This window comes from Alligator mississippiensis, chromosome 4 (genome assembly GCF_030867095.1).
Source record: "Alligator mississippiensis isolate rAllMis1 chromosome 4, rAllMis1, whole genome shotgun sequence".
NCBI lineage: Eukaryota > Metazoa > Chordata > Crocodylia > Alligatoridae > Alligator > Alligator mississippiensis.
In genome coordinates this window covers 191,525,476-191,552,022 of record NC_081827.1, presented here as the reverse complement: position 1 = coordinate 191,552,022, position 26,547 = coordinate 191,525,476, and positions in this window count along the sequence as shown.

The following is a 26,547-nucleotide window of genomic DNA, read 5'->3' as shown; positions in this document are numbered from 1 at the left end:
GGGAGTAAGGTTTCTAGGTCCTCTGATTATGAAGGAAACCTTCCAAGTGTGGCTGCCTTGCCAGATGATGACTGAATCTGCTGTAAGACTAAAAAAAGTTTGAAGAGATTTGACCCATTGCCTTTGATCAAAAGGTGGTGTTTAGATTGCAATCCAATGATGACAATGTAAATGTCAACATTATTAACTGTTTCAGTACTGATCATGTTAACAATAGAATCCAGATACTCTCAGATTGTGGGTAGTCTTGACTGCTTGCCCACCCCCACATGCCCAAGTTGACCATTGATTCTGTTTCAGAACAGTGATATTTTATAAAATCCAGATATTTCACATGCTCTGTCCTTCTGTGGGATAGCAGCAGCTGTTATTTATTTGTTTAAAAATGTTTAAATGCTTGAATCCATATTAAGTTCTTTGAGCGGGACCCATCTTTATGTTCTGTGTTTGTATAGCATTCAACACAGTAATGATGAAACATAATAATATATAAATTTTAAAAAGATCTCCATGCTCATGAATTGGCATGAGAAAATCATCTATAGACTGATGCTGAATCACATTTTCAGGTCTAAGGTTTGGATCTGAACTGCACAGGGAGGTTCATGTCTGACAGTCTCACCTGTTATTGTTACTGAGGATTTCAGTTATTATGATGTTTTCTTATGTTCATAGTTTTTTAATTTAGATTATCAGTAACTAAACTAAAGCCCAGCCTGCACTGTTAAAACACAGACTTAAACACTAATCAATATTTTGCCATTCACCTGGTTTGTCAGTTGCCATTTACCTAGAAAATAGCTATAATTCATATGATCTGTTTGTGTAATACTTTCAAATTGTTCATAGCAAGAGAGTTCATGCTTCCATCCTCAAAGACCGCCACTAGTCTAGAGCATGGATACAGAAGGCCACCTGAACAGATCTTCTTATAGAACTGGGACCTTTAAATATGATGACAAAAAAGTTTGAAAGGCAAAAAAGTTCACCTTCAAGTTAAAGTAAGATATACCCAATTTTATGGTGTACAACACACCCCAGAATATATGTGCCTTGTTTTTTAAAGGCAGAATGGAGAAAATAAGAATTTTCCAGAGTTATGGCTGCACAGAACAGAAACAGAGCTTATTCTTCAGCTGGCCCCTCTCTTTCCTGCTTAACTAAAGCTGAAACCCTAGCTATTGTTGAAGACTGGTGTTCAGGGGTGTATCTATGATTTTGAAATGAGCTAAAGAGTCCCCAAAGGTGTGAAACAGGAGGACAGGGAAACTGGAAGTAACTAGCAGACAGAAAATTGTCATAAGAAAACTTAGCTTAATTAGTGGAGCATAGAGTCCTCTAAAAAAGAGAGATAAGAAGAGACATTATCACTTCTGGAGTGAAGAACAATGAACCATTAAGTCAACTGACTCCTTCAGCTGCCTGAATACTAATGTAATAACTGCTGCACTGTGAAACTGGAATCAAAGCAGAGTGCTTCTACCTCCATCAGAAAAATCAGCTTCCCTGCTTAATATACTCAACCCAATTTGTGGGGGGAAAGGTGTGTGATGTATGTGAGGAGCAGTAAAATTGATGGAATATGGTGCCTTTAACTTCTCAGTTACCAGCTGAAATTGGACTCCTATAGGGAGCAACTGAAGTTTTCTCAGGGCCTTTATAACATTTCATTCAAGGCCTAACTATAATCTCCAAAGAACCGGCATGTTCTTGGCCTCCATATTCAATAATGCATCCTAGCAGATAAACAACTTCCTAGTTTAAGGGGCTAAATGTTTGTTTATACAATGTTGCATGCATGAGGGTTGAGTAGATAATTCCCCAAAGGGCTACTGATTATATATATAATACATACATACATATACACACATGCATTTCAGATGCAACTCATTTGTATAGACAACAAAGCAGTGAGACAGACAGAGACAGAAAAAGTGATAGAGGATTTATTATTATTCCGAGATTTAAAAAGTATGGTAAATTCAAGTAAAGGTTGTTTAATTACAAAATAGTAATTTAAGAGTAAAAATATTTCAAGCATATCATTTGCACAAGTTTGGAAACAAGGAAGTCACAGTATAAGTAATCCAGGCCCATTAGATGTACAGAAATATACAGTGAAGGCACAAAGACAACCTTAATACTTCCCATTTTTACAGCCAGAGAATCTCAGGTTAGATGCAAACTGAATGTAAAAGACACAACAGTATAATCTTTATGTTTCACCTTTCATGCTGTCACTAAAAAGGAGGCAGTGGGCTGAACAGCAAAACTGCATTCACAACTCTTTTTGTATTGCCACAGTTCCTGAAGTGTAAAGATGAATAGCACTAGGTAGAAATTTTTCTGTTCCATGAAATTTTTCAAACATTCAAACATTTTTTTTCCTGTAACATACCAGAATGAATTGAAACCTATGTGGAAAAAAATCCCCCTTCATACAGACTAATAACTGGCCTAGTGGGTAAGGCACTGATGTGGGAGACCCAGGCCCTGCCAAACTCAGGTGAGGGATCTGAGCCCAATAAACATGTCATTAAAAAAATATCATGTTCCTATGAAAAGTCTGGGTTCAACAAATCATCATTTTCTGATCAAACAAAAAAAGGAATAAAAGTTCCTAACCAACTTTAGCAATGACTTTGTCCCAATGCTCCACAAACTAACAGAATACCAGTGTCACTAGTCCAGCCCTCAAAATCAGTAAATAAACATCTGCAAATGAAAGGGCAGACTGAAGGTTTAAGTCTCCATGTCACTAATGTTTTATGATCTACCCCTGCTTCATTCCCCCTGGTAGCACCTTAGAGACTAACTCGGCATGTCTACATGTGTTTTTACAAGCACTCCAACTTAAAGCCAGGAGGGATGTGGACAGCATCAAGAGGGTCTAGAGGAGGGCCACTCGCATGATCAGGGGGCAGCAGGGCAGACCCTACGAGGAGAGGCTAAGAAACCTGGACCTGTTCAGCCTCCACAAGAGAAGGCTGAGAAGGGATCTGGTGGCAGTCTATAAACTTACCAGGGGGGACCAGAGTGGAATGGATGAGACCCTGTTCCCCCGAGCGCCTCCTGGAGTAACAAGAAATAGTTTCATAGTAACTAGGGTCAGGAGGGACCTGAACAAATCATCTAGCCTGACCCCCTGCCACAGGCAGGAATGAATGCTGGGTTCACAAGACCCCAGACAGGTGATCGGCCAACTTCCTCTTGAATTTGCCCAAGGTAGGGGCGAGGACCACCTCCCTGGGAAGTTGGTTCCAGATTTTGGCCACCCTCACTGTAAAATATTGCCTTCTGATCTCCAACCCTAAACCTATTCTCCATCAGCTTATGACCATTGTTCCTCGTCACTCCAGGTGGTGCTGGGGAGAAAAGAGCTCTGCCTATTTGCTGTTGATCCCCCTTAATGAGCTTGTAGGCAGCCACCAGGTCCCCCCTCAGCCTCCTCTTGCTGAGGCTGAACAGGTTCAGGTCCTTCAGTCTCTCCTCGTAGGGCCTGTCCTGCTGCCCTCTCACCAAGCGGGTGGCCTTCCTCTGACCCCTCTCCAGGCTGGCCACATTCCTTTTGAAGTGTGGTGCCCAGTACTGGACGTAGTACTCCAACTGCAGCCTGACCAAAGTCGCATAGAGGGGGAGTATCACCTCTCTGGACCGGCTTGAGATGCACCTTTGGATGCATGACAAGGTATGGCTGGCCTTGCTGGCTGCGGTCTGGCATTGGCAGCTCATGTTCATCTTGGAGTCAATAATGACTCTGAGATCCCTTTCCGCCTCTGTGCTTTCAAGAAGGGAACTCCCCAGCCTGTATGTATGCTGTGGATTCCTTCTCCCAAGGGGCAGCACCCTGCATTTGTCTACGTTGAACCCCATCCTATTCTCATCTGCCCACTTTTGTAGTCTGTCTAAGTCTACTTGCAGCCTCTCTCTCCCTTCAAGTGTGTCCATCTCGCCCCACATATTAGTGTCATCAGCAAACTTGGACAGCGTGCTTTCCACCCCGTCATCCAAGTCGCTGATGAAGATGTTAAACAGTGAGGGCCCGAGGACCGAGCCCTGGGGTACCCCACTGTTCACATCTCACCAGGCTGAGTACAACCCGTCCACCACTACTCTCTGGGTGCGCCCCATCAGCCAATTTTTTACCCATCCAATTGTGCTGGCATCAATGCCACAGTCACTTAATTTATTGATGGGGATGGGATGAGAGACAGTGTCAAAGGCCTTCTTAAAGTCTAGAAAGACTATGTCCACAGCGACACCATCATCCAAGGATTTAGTTACTTGGTCATAAAAGGCAATCAGGTTGGTCTGGCAGGACCTGCCTTTGATGAACCTGTGCTGATTGCCCTGAGCATGATCTCCCCTGCAGGCCCCCCACAGATGTGCTCCTTGTTGATTCTCTCCAAGAGCTTCCTGAGCACCGATGTGAGGCTTACAGGCCTATAATTACTTGGGTCCTCCTTCCTCCCCTTCTTAAAAATAGGGACCACATTAGCCAGTTTCCAATCCCCTGGCACCTGGCCAGATGACCACGAATGCTCATACAGCCAGGCCAAAGACTCCATGATGACCCCTGCCAGCTCCCTCAACACCCTTGGGTGGAGGGCATCTGGACCTGCAGATTTAAAAATGTCTAGCCCTTCCAGAAGATCCCTAACTACATCTGCACTGACTGAAGGCTTGATAGAGCTATCCCTAAGATTGCCCTTACCTCTGGTAGGTGGGATATCCCGGTCCCTGTTCAGGAAAACAGAGGCAAAGAAACTGTTAAAAATATCAGCTTTCTTGTCTGGCGTGGCCACCATATTACCATTTGTGTCTTGCAGGGGCCCTACATTGCCTGGTGCCCTCTTCTTGCTCCCAATGTACTTGAAAAAGGATTTTTTGTTGTCCTTGATCCTGGACACTAGCCTGAGTTCCATCTCTGCCCTGGCCTTCCTAATAGCCCTCCTACACTCCTGGGCCGAGAAGCAGTACTTCTCCTTGGTGATAGTTCCTCCCTTCCACTGGTTGTACACCTCCCTTTTAGTCCTCAGGCACTGCTGAATGCCCTTGCTGAGCCAAGGGGGTTTCTGAGCACTTTTACCCCCCTAGCTTTTCGCAGGGACTGTTATCCTTTGGGCCTGGAGGATTGCCCCCTTAAGGTACGACCATCCCTCATGGGCTCCCATCTCCTCTACCTTCTGGGCCCTTAGTTGATTTAGAACAGGTTGATTGAGAGTAGGTTCAGGCTAGATATCAGGAGGCACTACTTCACAGTCAGGGCGGCCACAATCTAGAACCAACTTCCAAGGGAAGCGGTGCAGGCTCCTACCTTAGGGGTCTTTAAAAGGAGGCTTGATTACTACCTAGCTGAGGTTATATGAGCTTAACTTAGTGGGGGGTCATATGAGCCCAGTATTCATTCCTGACCATGGCGAGGAGGGGGTTGGACTTGATGATCTGCTCAGGTCCCCTCCGACCCTACATCTATGAATCTATGAAAGCGCATTTGCCTAAGGCTTATTAAAGCGACTTAGGCATGCATCTATATGTGAACGTGCTAAGGCACATTAACGTGTTGTGCAAACCAATTTGGGACTATAGTTAGTCCCAAGTCAGTCGACATAAACAGCATTAATGCGCCTTAGTGCATCCAAATGTGTGTTATGGCTCTTGAGCTATTCACACCTAAATTTGATACTTGCTTTTACAGGTATCAAATTTAGGTATGAAAAGCCTAAAATAACCATTTTTAAGGCACATTAAGGGCAGGCACGTGTAGGCCTGCACCCCTAATGTGCCTTAAAATGGCTAATGCATCTTAAATCACCATGTGCAGATGCACCCACTGATTCAGAGAATGACAACTTATTTTGTTAGACGGTAACTTATACCTCTCTGAACTTGTTAGTCTCTAAGGTGCTACCCTGCCCTGTTTTCTGCCTGACTTCAGACTAACACAGGTAACTATCTCTCTGGCAGTTCTGTCTGAACAGGTTCATAATGGTACCAGGATCTCAGCTTTACTGCCTACCAAGTTCTGATACCCAAACTAGTCTTTAGCTAAAGAACATTTAAAGAGAGGTGACAACTGGACAGAGTAATCTACAAGTGAGAACTCTAGACATATGTACCCATTGCCTTGATTCACTGCATGCAAGTACATTAATTGTAAATGACCTATGGAGGAAGCATGACAGTAGTAGTGGAGTTTTGACATAACAGGAACCACATTTACAAGTTAGTTCTGTTGATCATGCCTTACTGTAGCCTCTATAATCATCATTACAATTAGATACAATTATTAAAGTGTTTAGTTTAAGTATAACTTGTGGGTTTTTTTCCTAATACAGTCAAAGCACAAAATTTCAATTAATTTAACTAGATAGAAAGTATGAAACATCTGTTCTATTCCATTATTAAGATGGTTCACAACAACAAGAATGACAGATGCTAAATATCATCATGGTCCTAGTTTTTGATTAATTTTAGCTAACCTGTGGGTTTTACTTAGAAATTCTCAAGAGGCAAGTACTGCATGACTGGGGGGGATACTGCTTCTTACAGATAAAGATCTTTAATCTCTCCTTTTCAGCATAAAACAGAAATAAGGCTTAACTAAGGAGTCATAACCAGAGCTACCATAACCCAAAAGGTATCCAAAATAATAAAACATGGAACAAGACAGTATCTTGCACAGAAGTTTGTGTCATCTACTCTAACATATAAAGGGGTAGGGTAAGGAAGGAGCAATGAAAGAGTTTGAAGGAAAGAATATAAAGGTTTCTTTGAACATTGTCCCAACCCATTTTAGAAAATGAATGGCAATTATCCATATTAGAACAATGCAATCTAGCAGGTGAATTCTGCAAACCTTCCTACCAAGCAAGTCGGACTTAAAAAGCTCTTTCTACAGTCCCCAGCCATGGGACATTAAATTTAATAGGTAATAAACTTCAGTACATTAAATACATATTTTTCTTATTATTAGGTTTGCAATAAAGTGATACTGTCCCCATCATTATCAGAGGTGGAAACTTTATTATTATTTGAAGATTCAGTAGCTTCTTTTAGTGCGGTGAAAGGGCAAAAAAGGGAAACCTATCATATTTCTCATATTGTAGTAGATATAAGGCTTAAGACAAGTACTAAACACACACAGAAGTCTTCAGTCTTTTATCCATCAAACATATAGCCAATGTAGGGGTTGTCATAGTACACACATTCCCTAACACACAGGACTACTTCTGGGGAAAGAAGCGGGCTTTTAAGTCCTTGGGACATTGAAGTCCACACAAGGAAGATGTACCTATCATCATCCCTAACCATTTTCAAGTCTTTCAACTTGAAAGACCAGTAACCTGTACACAGCTAGGTCCACCAGAGGCAGCCTACAACAAATGGTCTAAGCAAGTTTTGGTCTCATGCGTGAATCAGTAACAGGACAGTTTAACTGCTGTCATTGTACCCAACAGGTGCATGAAAGCACATAGTAAAGGTACGTGATTTAATGCAGATAGATCAAAGCTTTAGCCCCAGTTCTTTGAATGTGCATGTGTAGTTTATGTAATTGTACCTGTGGTCTCTTTCACCACTTGGGTGGAAATTCCAAAATCCATTCATGTTCTGGTTTGTGTGTAAATATTTGCACTCATTAGTGGCAAAGTCAGTGGTTGGCATTGCTTTCAACCCAAAGCAGAGTTGTCAAACACTCCATCTATGGATGAAATACAGCCTGTATCATGCACTTAAGGAGCCAATGTGGCATATTCAGATTCTGGAAAATGTGAGTTTCCACTTGAAAAACCTTCTAGCCCTCAAGAACATGATGTTGTCTTTCAAATGCCAAGAAAGTTTAATTGATGTGCTTTTCTGTCTTCCTGAATCTATAGGTAGTCTGGAACAATGGATTTGGAGTAAATCTAATTGGCACGTTAACTATAAAGGCTAATATTAAGACTTTACATGTCAGCATTAACAATTTTATAACTGATCATTTTATCAAATATAATAAAAGGAATAGAAGCAAAGCCTACAGAGGAGAAATTTGGGAGCTGCTGTAGGGAAGAAACTCGGGGACATAAAACTAGAAGGAACCTCCCAATCATAGAGTTGAATCCCCTGAGAACACAGGCAGCCATGGCTGGGACCCCAACCTGGTTGCAAGGGTTTAGTCAGATCCTGCCTTGAGCAGGGAGCTGAATTAAATAACCTCATGAGGTCCCTTCCAACCCTATTTTCATATGATCCCACATAACAAACATTTGCCCAAAAGAATAAACTTTTCCCCCCGTTCTGCGCACCACAGCCAAAAATATATATCCTAACAAATGGAAGATCTTTGATGTATTAGTATAAAATCAAGCATCCCACCAGTGCAGCCTAATGAAAGGAGGTAAAAGATAACAAAAAAGTAGAAAAAGAAGTATGGGGAAGTAGGAAACATCCAGGGAAGAAGGGGTGCATCCAAAGATGAACTGCATGCAAACCTCCCACTGGCATTAGCAGGTGCATCTTTGTAACGTAAGGGTGTGGGAAGATCTGTACTCCTAAATTTCAATCCCAAGACAGACACTGCCACAAAAAAAGAATTCAGCCTTCTACATGTAATAAGTTTGACATCTATGACTCAAATGGCCCATGTGTGCATGGGCCAAAGACATGGCCTGGGTTCTGTTTTCTCTGCACACCAGCTAGTTCCTGTCAGAAGCTCAGCATTGGAAGAGAAGGGGGACTTAGTTAACTATGCTCATCAAGACTTTTTCCTATAAAATTAAGATGTTTAATACACACAATTTTCCAGAAATCCCTAGAGAGTTCATACAAAAGTTCCTAAAGCATCATAGAGAAGTTCAAGGACATCCTCATTACAGTGACAAAATGAATCTGAACATCTGTTAATGCTGAGGAAGGTGCTTCAAAGAATGGGGACAGCTGGACATCACATAAAATGAAATAGTATAACTGCTTATTCATGATGCGGAAAGCGGGTCATCTAAGCTGCAGTGGAAAAGATGAGAAAAGATCTGCCCCAGTGTGGAAAAGGTCACTTTATAGTACTTATCAAGTTATTTTGGTTCCAGTCCTGCAAATATTTATAAGCTTAACTTTATTCATAAGAATAAAGTTCAATAGGGCAACTCAGGCAAGTAAATTTAGTTGTCTGGCCTTAGAAAAGATTTAAGATCTCCCTTCTATTTCTCACTCCTGCACTCTGTCCTTGGGTCCCATTTTTTTTTGCTGCATCCATGAATGACTATATCTACTATATCTACCACCCTACATTCTACTATCATTTCTATGTGTATGATTGCAAATAAGTTAAAGTTGAAATTTCTATTAGAAATACATCTGCAAATTTTTCAGTTTCATTCCTAAATTGCTGAATCATTTTTCTTTAAAAAATGATAGCAACTAAAGTTGGTCCAGAACAGAATTTTCATTTTTTTTAACATGTGATTTGGAATGTCGTTCTCTTATGTATTGAGAAAAATGCATAATTTAAAAAAATTGTTCCTGGAACAAAATGTTTGGTGGTGATTGTTTTTCAAATGTTCCTATGTCAAAGTTGTCAAAATGTTTTTGCATCATCAATGTGGTTCCTATGAAAGATCCCAAAGGAATCTTTTGAGTTTTTGTCACATTTTCATTCAGGTCAGAAAGGGGAGAAGAAAGTTTGATGTTTTTAGACAGGACAATATATGGCCCTCTTTCCTGGATCACTCGAGTGCATTTTAATAGTTCTTCCAGCATCAGGATACTGACCACCATTTTCTTTAGGCAATATGCCTTGAAGTAGTTCAACAGGGTTGATTGTGTCGTTTTAGGAATAGGTTAGACATGAACTTATATGCGACAGCTTGGATAGGGATGATTCACCCTCAAGCAGGGGTTGGACTAGGTAACATCCAGAGGTCTCTTCCAGCCCTACTTTCCTATGATTCTACGAGATACCATGGATCAAAGAGAACACTGAATGAAATACAGTTCTCATTATAATTTGAGTTATTCCAAATATTTATCGTCATAACATTTTGTTATAACTAACATGAGTTCACATGTTTTAGTGATGATGGAATTGCATTTTTGGCAAAAAGACCAGTTCTAGTAAAGGTTCATTTTGATAACGTCAATATATAAAATTGTGAATAAAATGTTAATATAATTTCATGAAAACAAAATGAGAAAGCAAAACATAATTCACTTAAACATAAAAAATGTCAACAAACTCTACATATTTCCCCGAAACATTTTGATTTCAGTGAATCTGCTTTTTCTGAAGGAAATTTTTTCTACACAAAAATGTAGGCTTTCTTTGCTTATGATTCACAATGGCAAACTAACCTATGTCCCTCTGCCCACTCCTGAATGTTAAACAGTACCTTCAGCCAGATTGGATGGCTTGCCAACAAATTAAGTTTAGCATGATTTAAAAATACTCTATTGATTTGTCTTACTCCAAGTTCTGCTATTCCATTTTTTCTCACTGTTCTTCATTCCAGCACTTTCTTGTCTATTAGCCATGTGTTATTCTCCTTGTCCTTTCTCCCATACACTCAGGCCATGACAACACCAGCCAGTTTTTCTTCCATAATAAAACAAAAATCTCTTTTGATTTAAGCATATACTTGACCCAAACATCAGAACTTTGACATAGCATTGATCTTTACAGTATTCTATGGTCTGTACTGTACCATGCACAGTTTCTACATTCAAATAAAAATAATGTTCCTGGCATCTTCAGAAAAGAAAGGATCCTGTCGTTTGAAAGGCAACATACATAGGGGGGAGAAAGTTCAGTCTGTTTATCTGAAAATAAGCCCATAATCAAACAAAACCATACTGTATTTATACTTTAATAAGGTAGCAAGCAGGAGGAGTGGGATGTAACTGAAGTTCCTACAAAAGGGTTAATTTCGTTTTGAAAAGAATGAGAACTCCATCCAAGAACAAGCTTGCCGAGCTCCTCCACATCAGAGCCTTTTCAGTCCTTAATGTGATATGCATTGCACTACAGTTGAAAGATCACCCTTAAGTTCTTGGCTGAACAAATGTGTTTGTAGATATATTGCATACATATTCTATTTTATTACACAAAGAATTCCCTTCACAAATATACAGTTACAGTTATATGCATATTATTGATTCTTTTGTTTTGTTCCTCTTCAAAAGCAACCATCCTCCTTTTACTTAGGATCATGATCTCTTACAATTTAAATTAAAAAACTTAAGTCAGTCACTTTCTGATTTTTAATGCCCAAATGGAATAAAAATTCATATCAAATAAGGCAGAATTCATTAATGTGCCAAAAAACATGTGCCAATGTGTCTCCAACTAGTTAAAAGGCAAATACACAGATTGATTTTTTTTTTCCTTCCAGTACATCCCACATTGCCTATTTCCTAAAACCTTCTGTCTAATGTATAATAGAGAGCTAAATCTTCAAAAATAGCACTTTTATAATCATTCAGCTAGGGATAGGAGTAACCTAAGTTATTTGGCAGTAGATTTTCAGCTGGCTTTCCCTAGTTGACCTTGTGAATACAGAAGATTTGTGCATGCACACACTTGTTTCTCTACTTTGCAAATGCAAACAGTTTCCTGCAAGATTGGAATGCACCTTCTAAAAGCTAATGTCACATACCATGAAAGTGCGTGAAAGTTCAGTGGTTTCAGGTCATGGCAGCAAGGCAGGGAAGTTTTGCAGTTTCAACGAAGCCAGCCCATGTCTGGATCATCCCCAGCATGATTTTTATTCATATAAATGAGACCTCATAACTGTATTAAGTATCTAGACAAACAGAATTCCACTGAAGTTCTGTAGCCTGACATTTTGCTTAAATACTAGATCCAAGGAAGACTGGTATAACACAGAAAACCAGTTCTTTCACCAAAGGAGAACCAAGTAGAACTAGTTTTATTTTATAACCAATAAATGCAATGTGCTAATTCTCCTGTATATATGCCTCATTATAACTAATATTCCAGACTCCAAATAAAATCAAATTGCAACTATTACACATTTTCCAGTACAGCTAATGTACCTATAACAAATTCTGCAGTGTAACCAATAAGCCAGTTTCACCATTAAGATAGAGAAAACACTACAGCTTTACTTTACTTATGTGCTTAGCAAAACAGGAATCTTTTCTATGGGAGAGGATTGCTATTATTACAACATGGACAAACCTTTAAAATACTTTGGAAGGGGAAGAAGCCACATCTTAAGAGCTCACATCAGTTGTAATGATCTAATCATTACCTATGCATGATCCTGTAGTGATACAAGTTAGGTAACTTTGACCCTGAATGAAAGAGGGTTAAAGGTGCCATGGTTTTCCTATATTTGTATCACTGTAGAATCATGCAAATATAACAGTTGCATTATAACAGCTTATATCAATATCAAAGGATACCGATGCAATTGCTACCTCCCTCTATATCCTTAGATACAATTGTAGAATCTCCTGATGCCGTAAAAGATATATTTACAGCTCTTAGGTAAACATTTCCTCTTCCTTATGGTAGAATATCCCAACACTCTGAAACCATACACACTAGTTCAGGGGCGGGCAATTATTTCAGGTGGAGGGCCACTTACTGAGTTTTGGCAAGCCATCGAGGGCCGCATGACAGGCAGCCAGGGGAAGATCAATATTCATTTTCTAAATTTTTTAGGGGTCCCGCAGGCCAGATAGAATGGCCTGGCGAGCTGCTTCCAGCCTGCGGGCCTCATTTTGTCTACCCCTGCACTACTTGTTGTTTAGATTGCAGATTCACATGATTTTGATTGGTGGATAATATAGTATGGGCCATTTCCAACTATTAAACCATTTGGGAGCATCTCTCCTCTCTGTATGAAAGAAGAGACTATGCCCCTTATTTAACAGTGAAATATATTGACTCTTCATTATTATGTAGAACAAGTGAAACCATGTTTAACTAACTATAAATCATAGATACCAAAACTATGTTTAACATACAAAGAAAACCTAAAGTGAGGTAGCTAGGAAACTCCTTCTCATTACAGCAGTCAGTAACTAGCTAAGGCTTATTATTCAGTAAGAATTTACTGTAGATTTTATACTGCTACCCTGGGAGAGCTGCTTATTGTATCTCATTTCCATTTTTACATTGAAAATCTGGATTGTAAAATTTACTATTTTATACATGGAGTTTAAATTCACAACCATTAGACTCTTACAACTCTACTAATGTCACTTTTATAGGAGCTGGCTACAATCCTAGTTTACCATTTCATCAAAGGAAATCAGATGCAGCTACCAGTTGTGACCAACATTTGTGATTTAAATAAAAAGAAGAGGGATTCTCTAATGATTTTTTTTTCAAAAGGGAATGGTCAACAGAAGCACTGTCATTCAAAAAAATGATCAGTAGGAATTATAGTAATTAAAACGCATACTACAAGATATGTGAAACAAGAAACAAGTGGAATGTAATGGTCTATTTTTAATGAAAAAATACTTAGAATTTTGAAAATAAAGATAAAATTGATAAAAATGTCCCAGGGAAAAAATTAATGGGAATCACAGTTCCTTAAATCAGGCTGACTAATACTGTGGAAGTAATAGCATGTCTGAGACATCAAAGATGAGTTAATAAGAAAGTACAGTTACATCTGTATTCAAAGAGCATGGAAAAAAATTAAGAAGACACAGGACCATGTTCTTAGTTGTTGTAAACCTGTTTAGTGCCATTAACCATGGTTAAAACTAGCTGAGATCTGTCCCAATGTTTTTCTGTTCCATCTTGCTACATAGCAGGGCTGTGCAAAACTTCGGGTGCTGATTCAATTCCGAGGAGATTTAGCCTGATTCAGCAGTCAAATCTCCAAATTGAATCAGGAAACCAATAAAAAGGTCCAAATCAATTCAAAGCCTCCAAATCAATTTGGAAATGATTCCTGAGAAACAGTCAGAGATTCGGTGATTTGGGCAGTCTCTGCTTGCCACCACAGGGAGCTGGACCCGGACTCCATGCTGGTAAGTATGGGGGGGGGGGCCAGGCCCCATTCCCTGCCTTCTCCTCCAGGCCCCCTGAGTGCCTCTGACCCTTGCCCACTCTCCCAGCCCTATCAATGACTCCCCCGCCTGGCCCCAGTGTCCTGGCACTTAAAAAAAAAAAAAAGCCCTGCACTCACCAGCTGCTGCAGCGGCCATCAGGGCCTCTGGGAGCTCATGGCATGAGCATGAGCTCCCCCCCCACCCCTCCCCCCATGCAGTGCAGGGCAGTGGGGAGCAGTATGGATCATACCCTCCACCTGGCAGAAGCCGGTGAGTGTGGGGCTTTTCTTTATTTTTATTTTTTTCAAGAACCAGGAGCTGGGGCACGTGAGGCCATTGACAGGGCTGGGAGAGTGGGTGTGGGATGAGGCCTGTTTGATTTGGAGATTCAGCCGATTCAGCAGCGGCCAAATCTCCGAATCAGATTTGGCCAAATCGATTTGGGACAGTGATTCGAATCACCAAATTGAATCACTACCACCTCCCCACCCTGAATAGGCTGAAGCCAAATCCAAAGTGAATACTAGCCACTTTGCACAGGCCTACTACATAGTTGTTGATGAATCAGAAGGATAAGGTATCTGTGCCAAACTCCACTGTTTAGAGGTACTTAAATTAATGTCATGTTGTCCTCTCACTGAATGAACAGAGGCTGGGCTAGCATAAACAACCATAACTCTGCTCCTCATTAGAAACATCAAAAGAAAAAAAAGGCTTCAGATAAAGGACAGAAGTAATCACATACCTATCAATAAATAAAGGTCAGCAAATCTCTGGGCTGTCCTGAGATTCCTACCACTCATGTTCTTTTCCTGAAGCATCTTTGCTCCCCCTTTTCCCCACATCTTCCTTCCCAACCCCCCACCCCTCCACTTCCCCTCACCCATACAGACCTATTAAGTTCCATTCCTGTGGCTTTGTTGCAAAGAAACTTTTCATGATAGTTTGAGTGTAGGGGCACTAGAGTAACTCATCTCTCTTCCTCTCCCCTCAGCATTGGCCTTTTCTGCTCATTTTTCTCTCCAAAGTCTCCCTCTGCCACACAGTAGCACTTTGTCACCGTGTACATTTAAGTAATTGGTAAATCAGGGAGTACTACCAGTATTAACAAATTGTAGACTATAAACATTGGTGATTCCCAGGGAGAGAGAGAAGGAACTGTTTAAAGGAGTATTACCAAAAGCGCAAATGCAGTCACCAAGTCTGTATTTTAGTTTTAGTCTGGGCTTATGAACTAGAACATTAAACCACAGCAAAATATCAAGAGACAAAAAGGACAAGCTGGTCGCATCTACCCATGCAGATACAAATTACTCACAAATACAGTTCCAACAGCAGAAAGAGCCCAAAGGTGGAGAGAGATAATTAGGCTTGCCTAATCTTTAAAAGAGTGGGGGAAGTAAGGCCACGAACATATTTTTGAAAGCCATTTAAGTTTGTTGTTTGTTAAGCAATACCATATGACCCTGTGCAGCCTTAAACCACAAATACTGTCATCAGAAAATAGCAAGATCTGTGTCACTATGAAGACTAACTCAGCTTCCACCATTAATAAAGGGGTTCGAATGATGCTGCTGGCAGCACCAGCCCCCGCTCAGAGAAAAATAGCAACACAACAGCCAATCATCTCCTGCTTTCTGTTTCTCTTATTATAGCATTAAGAACATTTGGGTCCATTTCAAATGCTGAGGCACAACTTCAATACAAAATGCCACGTACAACAAGGCACTTGTGCCAGAGCTGGGTTAGGAGGAGTGCAACATGACAACCACATTACAGATGGCTGAGAATGGGCAGGCACACCCATTTCCTATTAGCCCTGCACCCACGCAAAGTTTATTTACCTTATATATCCAACACAGTGTTACAAGCTGGTTTTCAAATTAAAAACATGGACTCCCCTTTTTTTTCCCTGTAGAAACCATCCAGTTCTTTAGTTCATGTGTTTTGTGCAAATTAAAAAAAAATAATCAAGACCATGTTTATTTGAATATAGCATGTGGTTTAATAAACACAATGTCTTCTAAACAGTGAGCCTTTCTGTGAATGTGTGAGAGTGCTTAATGACAGTAAGAGATACTCCATTCTGACCAGGGGGCAGCAGAGACTGTTCTATTTAATTACTGGACTGATCTTTGTGTGTATTCCAATTACAACCAGTTATCCCCTTAAAAAGAAATTTAATTCACTAGCAGCAATACCTATTGTTTGGAACTGTCACCTGCAATCTAACAAAGAGAAAAGCATCAGTCACCCCCATTTTACTGAAATCTTTCCTAAAGGCTTGTCCAGGATTTTCCCCAAGGGATGCTGCAAAAAGGTTTTATGCTTCACATTTTTTTAAATAAAAAAGAAAATATTAGAACTTTCAAGATGTCTGGTATACAAGCATCAGCAGAACCACAGCTCTATAAACAGAGTCTTTCCTAACTCTCACATCATTTCTGTTGCATTTTTATGGCCACCTGCTGCTGAAGCTCTTTCTGAATGAATACCTGGAACACATGGCATTTCACTAACTTCACTGGGATTTCACATATCTCTGGGCATGTATCTCTTCAAATATCTCTTGGGCACAGGCATTTGTGAGAGCAATTCTTGGAGCAGTATCCCTCATTTATGCATGTTCTGGGAACACCTGGTATATTTGTGAATTCTATAAAAAATAAAAAAGGATAAAAAAAGCAATTGTTTTTTTCTAAATTAACATTTTCCTCACAGTGGACAGCATGAAATCAGATCACTATAGGTTTGCTTACTGAAAGATATGTCTGACCTCCCTTTGGCTTATGCTGGTAAAAAAGAATCCTGTAAGCCTAAGTATTTTTAACTGACTTGAATGACATGTACATCTAGAAGATTATCCACTAAGTTCGGGCAATTGTTCTTAAGCAATGTTACATCTGATCAGTATTACTGTAGCATGATGTGCATCTGAGCCTGTCAAACACAAGTCTGTCATTAGTTGACAATGGAAAAGTATATTTAGATTTTGAAACTGACCTTGAACGAATCTGCTTTACTCTTAGTAAAATCTAAGGCTAAAACTATCTAAAACTCAACGATGCAGTTGAGTTAGAGAATAGTAATAAAAATGAATATACTAGACCTTACACAACTGCTAACGGAGGTACTGAAGTAAGAAGATGGAGCGGTGGACTGCACAGTTGTTACTGCACAGTCATTTAGTACAAGCATTAGCAAGTACTAGATGACTATGCAGTAACTGGCATTACTGCTCAGTAATGTTGCTGCAAATTTTTTTTCAGATGCTACTGAGCAGTAGCAATGAGCTTATCATTACTACTGCACAGTAGCATTGCATCATGGTTAGTGCCTACCAATGCTACTGTGCAGTAGCGTCTCATGTAGACATGCCCACTTTCAACAAAGACTGAAAAGCACTAAAGACAAGGTGCACAGAAAAGCTGTCACAGCAGGAGACTTTTGGCATAGAGCCTACAGCTGTAAACCAGTAGCTTAAAAAAAACAGAATACATAAGATAGATGCTGATTTACCGGAAAATAGGTTCAGAGAGGGTGGTAGGACAAGAGGGAGCCATGGAGAAAGATCTTAGGAGAAGGGTAGAAAACAGGTCTATTATCTTGGTTGGAGAGGGGAGGAGAAAGACTGGAGCTGAGAAAGACTGTGAGCTGAAAGGGATCATCTGCAATAGCAATGAAAATGAATTTAGTCCATTGACATTAGCAGCCAAATTATCTTCCACACCAGTTCAGGAAGCTGGGGAATCCATTCTCAATAACTACTATGAGCAATAGGTAACTCTGAAGTTGACAGACAACCGAAGTCTTCACTTTGCTAGGAATAGGTAAACTAACACATAGCTGAAAAATAGAGAACTTTTCCATCTAGGTCCCAAGCCTATTGGGAATGTACACAGTTAGGTTGATCTCATCACTGCAATTTCATGTTTTAAATCTAAAATAGGTACAAACAGAAATGAACTAATTTGACTGTTATGCCATGATCTTGAGGCAGAACACTGCCATGTTCTTGCGGATTGTGTCCTGTAACTCTCTTCCCTCAAGGCTCTTTATATTAAAGCTGATTAAAAATAGTTATGCTTAATGACAAATCCTAAAATAAATGAAAGTGGTTTTGTTTCAAGATGCTAAGGATTTATTAACTGAAAAAAAAATTATTATTATTATTATTATTTCAGCTTTAAGGCAAACTCAGCAAGCGTTGCCCTCTTCTGTATCAGCAATCTAGAACAAAGGATTATAGTCCTCACACCAGTCTGGTCTGATATATGGATCAGCTGTTAGAAAAGCAGAGGGAAAGGGGTTTAGATTCCTGCCATATAAAGCTTGTGGACATATTGGCCCTTTACAGAGATCTTATTATTTCATTTGTAATATTCTTTTTCCTGGGTTTCCTTGTAAAACAATTCTTTGTTAAAGTTATTTTAAAATAACTGTGCATCTGACTGCATTTCCTTGATCTGAGGGAAACTAATCCCTTACAGAGTTAAATTGCCAAAACACAGGGGAACTGTCAGCTATCCTCATTTGTAAGCCCTATGTTTTTCACTAAATAAGCCATTAAGAGGTCAAGGCTAAGGTGCTGGTATGTGTGTTTAAGACTAATGGCAAGGCACACGAATGCCTCTCAGCCATGCACATAATGATTCTCCAAAGAATTTTGCTGCAGTAGTGCAGCTCATACAACTATGCTCATTAGCCTGGCAAGGGTAATACAGGCCTCAGTGGCATATAAAAACCCCATCTCCTCTCAGTTTTTCTTCTTCCTTGCTTTGTACCACTTGGAAGAAAGCAGTACAGTCACCTTGGAGTCCAAGGAACACAGAGATTCTAGGAATCTAGGATTACCCTAGGAAGCGGTATGAGCAGAAGAAAGTAACATGAAGTCACTATGTCTTTAAAAATAAAGACTTTTTAAAAAAGATCATGGTTCTGGATGACAGAAAGAAAAAGATAGAGAGGGGAAAATAAAGTTGGAAACAAACTATAAGGACCCTAAGTAAATAAAAATGGAGCATGATGTATGGGGGAAATTTCCTAAAGGAAGATTCTAAATCTAAGAAGTGCCCTGCAAAAGGGGTAGGGAAACACTAAAGTCAGTTCCAAGAACCCCAAGCACACTATTAGTTAAACAATTTATCATCATTGATGATATTTTTAATCAAAAAGTAACTACTACAGGTCTTCGACTTTGATAAGCATAAACTTCCACTTTTCTAACTGTAAAGAACAGTTTATATATTTAAACTTATAGTCTAGGTACAGACGTTCAAAAAGCCCAAGATGGATACACAATAACTTTTGCAGCTTTTTCTAGGTACCCTAGATTAGTCCAGGAGTGAACATAACTCAAGTTCACTGGGGGAGTTAGGGATGCACAGCCAGCGGGCCGGGAACGCTCATAGAAGGCTGCTGGTAAATCTCAAGTCCAGCCAAGCAGCCAAACACCCCTGATTAGCCAGTGCAGCATCTCTTCCCAGCCCCGCCCCACCCCCAGCTGTCTGCTTTCAGCAACAGATGGGGAAAACAGAGAAGTACCCCACCCCCATATGCCCCGCCCCTATCTTGAGTTCAGGGGTGGGGAGATGAGGCCAAGGCTGTGTGGATGTCCGTCAGGCTGAAAACTAGAGGCAGGGGGGCAAAGTCCCCTGCCACATGCCCCCCCCCACCTGGGTCTGAGGGAAGCTGTGCTGTGTCTGTGCATCAGTGGGTAACACTTCCACACAAACACCTCCAGTTCCCCGTGTCAGAGAGCCATGGGGCTCCAAGTCACAGCTCATGCCTGCAGCTCTCAGCAAGGTAAGGAGAGTAGTGGAACAGAGCCCTCAACCATATGGACTGGGCCTGGCCCCCTCCAGACCCAAACCAGTAAGCTGGAGGGGGTCCGTGTGGCAGGGGATCCACTCCATGCCCCCAACCCTGGTTCACAGTATGGCGGACAACTATAAAGTTCCAAGCCACGGCTCCTCTCTGCAGCTGTAAGGCAGTCACGGGGCAGGAAATGGACCCCCCCGATACATGGGCACCCCTGCTGTGCTGGCTTGGGGCCAGGACCGCTTGGTGGGGGCTGCATTCCCCCAACCACCTTACAGCTGCAGACAGGAATTGTGGCTCAGATCTGTGCAGCTCTCTGATGTGCTAGGAACATGGGGCAGGGGGAAAAATAGCCACCTACTGTGTATCCCCCTGCCCAGCTGTTCTGGCTAAGTCTGGAGGGGGGCAGACTGGACAGGGGCAGGGGACTCCACTTTCCTCCCCTTCCCTTCCTTCCCTTCCTAGCAGCTAGCAGGGGTGGGACTGGGGAAAGAATCAGCATTGGGCCAGTCAGTAGGGGTGGGGGGAAGCCTATATTGTGGGGAAGCCTGTGTTGTATGGCCTCCCCAGCTATGGTGATTGGGGCTGGGGCAGAGCCACTCCACTCCTCCCCACCTCCAATTCCCCCCCTGCCCCTCACCTGATCTGGCTGGCAGGCACAGGTAGGATGCAGGTATGAGGGGTAGAGGTTTTGCTGCCTCGGCTCTGTGACAGCTTGGGGGTGGGCCAACCCAGCACTGGGCCAGAGCAGACAGCACAGACTGAGGTTAGCCCACTCACCCTGTGAGGGGGAGTTAGCGGGGAAGCCACAAAGCATCCTGGGATGCCAGGGGACTGCAACCTAACTTGAGTTGGGAGAGGAACAGAAGTTCAATAGACTGGTCTAAGCTAAATCAATTAAATCTGATACTACATCCATCCAGGCCTATCTTAGGCCAGGTTCTGTTGATTTTAAACCTGTCTATGTTTATGTTCTGTTACAGATGTAGACCATTTTCCAATCACTTACATCAGTGTATGTGTAATTTCTGTACCTAGCCATAGTAACAATTCTAGCCCTAGAACTGTTTTCATGGTCAGGGAGAGGAAGAAAAAGATTGGAGTCAAGTAAGATGGTGAGATGAAAGTGGTCATCCTGCACATATATATTTATTATAAATGTACATATATATATATATATATATATATATATATATATATATATATATATATCTCATGATATGATAGATATGATATCATATATGCTAGATAGATTATAATATATTTATATGTTATATAGGTTTAATATGCGTATGTATAATATAATGTTTCTGTATAATATGTGTACATACATACACACACAAACACACACACACACATACACACACATATACATTTGCAAATGTTGCATGTATAAGTATATGCTAAAATGGATGTGTCTACTTGGCATAATGCATTGCTGCTCAGAGGGGAGCTAGCTTAGGTATGTCTGCATAGCACTGCATTGTTCATACCCATAATCAGAACAACCAACTTTTAATTTATGGGATTCCAGTATGTGATTCAACTCTTTGTGACTTACGGTATGAAAATGGTCCCATGATGCTTTCTACTCCTTGCCTGATTCTGTCTATAAAGTTAAAAGTTCCCTATCACTGAATGAACCCCTGCCAAGTATAAAACAAATATCAGTGTTCTTTCCAGCTCCTTGACCTATAGGAGATATAGGCTGTAAATTTTTAATGAGGGCTTTTTTGGTTTTGTTGGGGGTTTTTTGGTGATGACAGAAGCTTTAAAACAAGTGACAAATGGTGAATGGTGAAAATTATGTATTATTGTCATTCATTGGTACTAAAATTTATGAAGCTTTAAGAATTTATGAACACTTTCACCAATTCCTGGTGGCTGTCCAGAAACTAACAACTAATATGACCTATGAATCAAGAGGAAATTGAAAACTCTACTTCTATTTCTAATGCAATACTTATTTATAAATATGTAGCCAGATCTAGACATTTATTGAAATAGGCCATTGGTTTATTTTCATCTTTCCCTTATTATTCTGCTGAAAGATTTTGTCAAGAGCTTAAACATAAGGTGTTTAAGTACTAGGGCTGTGCAAAACTTCGGATGCTGATTTGATTCGGAGGAGATTCGGTGGCCAAATATCCAAATTGAATCAGGGGACCAATAAAAAGGTCCAAATTGATTTGAAGCTCTCCAAATTGATTCGGAAAATATTTGGAGAGCTTTGACAATTTGGGCAGTCCCCGCCTGCTGCAGCACAGAGCTGGAACAGGACTTGGAGCTGGTAAGTAGGGGATGGAGGAGGGTGGCTGGAGGAGGGGGGGAGGCAACCATGGGGGGACCCCCTGCTAGGCACTATCCCCTGCCCGCTCCCCCAGCCTCCTCGCCATGGCTGCCCCACCTGCCTCACCTCTGTCCCTTTAAACAAAAAAACAGCCCCAAAACGCCCTGGACTCACTGGCTCCTGCAGCAGCCTCAGGGCTGCACAAGCCCCCCATGCAGCACAGGGAAGTGGGGGGCAGTGGGGATCGCCCCCTACCAGGCAGGAACTGGTGGATCGCGGTTTGTTTGTTTGTTTTTCTTAAAGGGCCAGAGCTGAGGTGTCTGGGGCAGCCATGGGGTGGGGTTGGTGGAGTGGGCAGGGGTTGGGGGGCTCATGCAGACCCCCCCCACACAGCGTGGCACAGTGGGGGGGCAACGAGGATTCCCCCCCACACCAGCACCTGGTGAGTCAGGTGTTTTTTTTCAAAGTGCTGGGAGCTGGGGCAAATGGGGCAGCCATTGCCAGGGCCGGGAGAGCAGGCGGGTGATGGGCTTGTGTGATTCAGAGATTCAGCAGCAGCTGAATCTCTGAATCAGATTCATTTGAATTGATTCGGGACAGTGATTCGAATTACCGATTCGAATCACTGTCCCCCGAATCAGCTGAATCTGAATCCAAAGTGAATACTAGCGGCTTCACACATGCCTATTAAGTACCTACCAACATTATGCAATTAAAAAGCTCCATTAGTACAGAGAACCTCAATCTGAGTGATATCTGCTGGAAATCATATCCTTGGAATTTCTAAAAATTACAGCCAATAGTTTCCTAAATCAGAAAAGATTGCACCTAGTGTGAGGGAAATCTATGTCAGACATCATGTTGACAGATAAAGCAGTTTGTCACAGAACTAAAAACTAGTGGTAGTTTATTTACAAGTGATCTTGACTTGACCGTATTTATATGCAAACAGAATAAAAAGCCAAGCCAGTAAATATATTAGCTTGGTACTTTAAAAGGGCCAATTTCGTAAAGCTGAAAACTGTTGTGAGCCAATTCAGTTGAGAAAAAGGATTTAAACAAAAAAACATGAAAGATGAACAGGAACAGTTTAAGAACATTTCACTAAATGCCCCCAAACCCACAAATCCACAAGAATGAAAGACACTCTGATCAGAGGCACTGACTATGTGGGGACCCAAGGGCCCCGGCCCCCCTCGGGAAGATGGTAGGATGACCACCCATCCTTAATTGGGTGGGACAGTCCCAAAAGGGAACATCAGGTCCTAGTCCTGGGCTGCATGATTCTGGAACGGCATTTGTCCTGGATTCTCAGTATCATGCAGATTTTCCATTCACTGCAGAAAAACACAGGAAACAGTGGGTTTCCCCTTGCAGCCTGCAAGGAACTGCAGGGAACAGGACATGAGGGGTGCCACATACATGTATGTGCGCGCACACTGATTGAGGCCCCCACAGTGAGAGAGTGGGGCAGGGGGCGCTACTCAGCCAGGGTGGTGCATGGGGTCCGGGAGCAGGGAGCAGGACAAAGTCATGGGTGGCTTGTCCAGGGAGCAGGGGGGCTAGCTCCCTGCCACTGCATGCACTCCCAGGGAGGAGGGAATAGGGGGGCACATGGCCCCCAGATTTGTGCATGGGGTGGGGGCAAATGCGAGCTGCTCACTGCAGCCTCAGGGCTCCACAACCTGCTGCCCTTCCCCTGGGAGCCCCACACCAGCCACACTGCCATAGCAAGGTTCCTCCTGTCTGCTCAGCCGCAACAGGAGTGGTGGCATAGAGTTGTGTCCCCCACTGCGGCTGGGCAGACAGGGAGGGCCTCATCATGGTGGTACAGCTGGCACAGGGCTCCTGCGGGGTGGTGGGGCAGTGGGCAGAGAGCCTCAAGCCTGCAGTGGGCAGCCTGAATCTGCCCCCATGACTCCTTGGGCTCTGCTTCAGCCATGTTGCTGGGGAGGTGGGGAGAGGGGAAGTCAGGCATGTATCCCACCTTTCCATTTTGCAAAGGTGGTCACCCTAAAAGAGGGCTGTTGCATGTCCATCATCTTAGAGGCCCCCCCCTCCCCCCCAGGGGGAAATTAAAGTTGGTGCCTATGACTCTGAAAATGACAAACTAACTTAGAAAGGAAACAAAAGCAATTATATTTTTTTAAAAAGAAAAGAAAAAAAACCATGTAAGTACATAACAAATGGGAGAAGAAAGATTGCTGATTGCAATAACTGTAAAGAAGAAACTGGGAATTGTAGCAAACAGGTAAGGGAAATGTAGGTACATAAGAAATCTATGGCCTCTAGAATTAACAATAAGGAGCTTAAAGTATATTAGGAAAAAAGTGAATCATAACAACATTATTGGTCCATTAATTCCAGTATTGGTCCATTACTTCCAGAGCTGGAAATAAAAGTTAATATGGTGACATTATTTTAAAAGGGGAAATTGAACATACCATTACTATTCTAGGTGTATAAAACTCACATCCAACCTGAGCAAAAAAAGTGGAATGGATAGGATGGAAAGGATACTGTAACTTTGATTGACAAAGGTAATGGTAATGTTGATATAATGGACTACAGTAAAGCACTTGAATTGGTAATGCAGAACATTTTGTTTAAGGAACCAACCATTAAAATGGCATACATTTAATGGACTAAGATTTAACTCACTGGTAAACCTTGGAATCTAATAGTAATTGGGGATTCATAAGCCAGATGATGGCTTTCTAATAGAGCTCCATTTTATATTGATGCCTCTAGGGCAGCTACCAGCAGATCTCATAGTTAGCAGTCCTCCCTGCAGTACAGCCCTACCAAAATGTGTAAGTGATGGGCTGTGATTTGGACATTAATCCTGGTGTCACAATGGAGCTACGCAATTTTCACTAGTTGACAATCAGCCAGAGTTAGCTTTTTCCAAAGTCAATTTTTCCCCTCAAATCCCCACTGTTTGTACAAAAGAGGGTGTGGACTAATTTGGGTTGATCATTACAATTAACATCCCCCTGGATTGAACAAGAGCTGGTTCAAGGCTCTGGAGCACTACTAGGATCTATATTCATATTAGAAAAAATTCCAAATTGTATTCATGCTTACTACAATCTAATTATAACACGTGCTAAGGGCTCCATGTAGGAAGGCAAAAAGGCCCAAACCTGTAAATATTTGCATACATCCACAACCTTAAGCACAAAAACCTGCAACAGAACTACTTATATGTTCAAAATTATTCATGTGATCACATGTGTCAGATTGTGTATGTGGACAGTTCAGACTAGGTTAAAATAAATCATAAAAAAATGAATCTGGAAGTAGCATTTTTCCTTCTTGTGCGCATGCAGTGCTTAGTAAAATGGGGTCCCATCCCTAACTGGAGCTTCTAAATGCTATCACAAAATAAATAATTGCTTTACACTTCATTGGTTTTTATTACCAAGCATGCTGCACAACTGGAGATTCAAGCTTTGATTACACTTAATCATTCATATGTTTATTGTATATTATTGTATACTAGATCATGACTTAATAATTTCCAGTCTTTGTAATTGTGGACACACTTAACTAAACTGGGCCAAATGTATCACTGAGGTAAACTCCAGGGAAGTGGAGAAGTTGTGTCCAGGATTAAGTCTGGCCCACCTGTTTTAGCTTAGTTTCATGTTGCCAGCAAAAGGGAAGTCTTTCTAACATTCACTTCATTTAAAATATTAACTAGTGTCATTAAATTCAAAGATTTGTTTGCCTTTGTGCAGTATCATAAAGACAGACACTAATCTCAGGAGTCTCTCTACCCCCTTAGCACAAACACAATTTTGGAGGAAATGTTGAAACAAAGTCCCCGTCTGTCCAAATTGCAAGTTAGCAATCCTGTGGAACAAGCTGGGAGATGGTAGCAGATAACCCCAGTGTCCTGACCAACATTCCCTCTCCATAAAACAGGCTCTAATGTCCAAGGTCATATATAAGATACAGCTGAATATATGTAGTGATCTACCATGTTTGCCTCTGCAGCTGTTGCATTACAACCATTTAACTCATTGCTTTCTAAACTGAGATGAGATGTTCAAAAGATGGAAGGCACTACAGAAAAAGAACAGTACAAGTGTGTAGTAGTGCACACTTGGACACAGAATAATTAGTTTACCTTTATTCCAGATCTACTACACTGACACTGAATCATTTGGCTATGACTCTTAAGTCCTTTCCTTGCATCTATATTTCCTGGTATTTTGTGTTTTCCTTATATATTTTATACCACTTGAGCCAACTTCTGGTCTCTACCATTTTCAGACAAATCCAGTCAAGTGAGAGTGGCAGACATGTAAGGCAGAGCAGAACTTAGCCAAATTTGAGTTCACTATGATAAAATCACGAAACACATACAGTCTTTGAAAACAGTATTATCTATAATACTTTCCTTATTTGGGGATGAAATC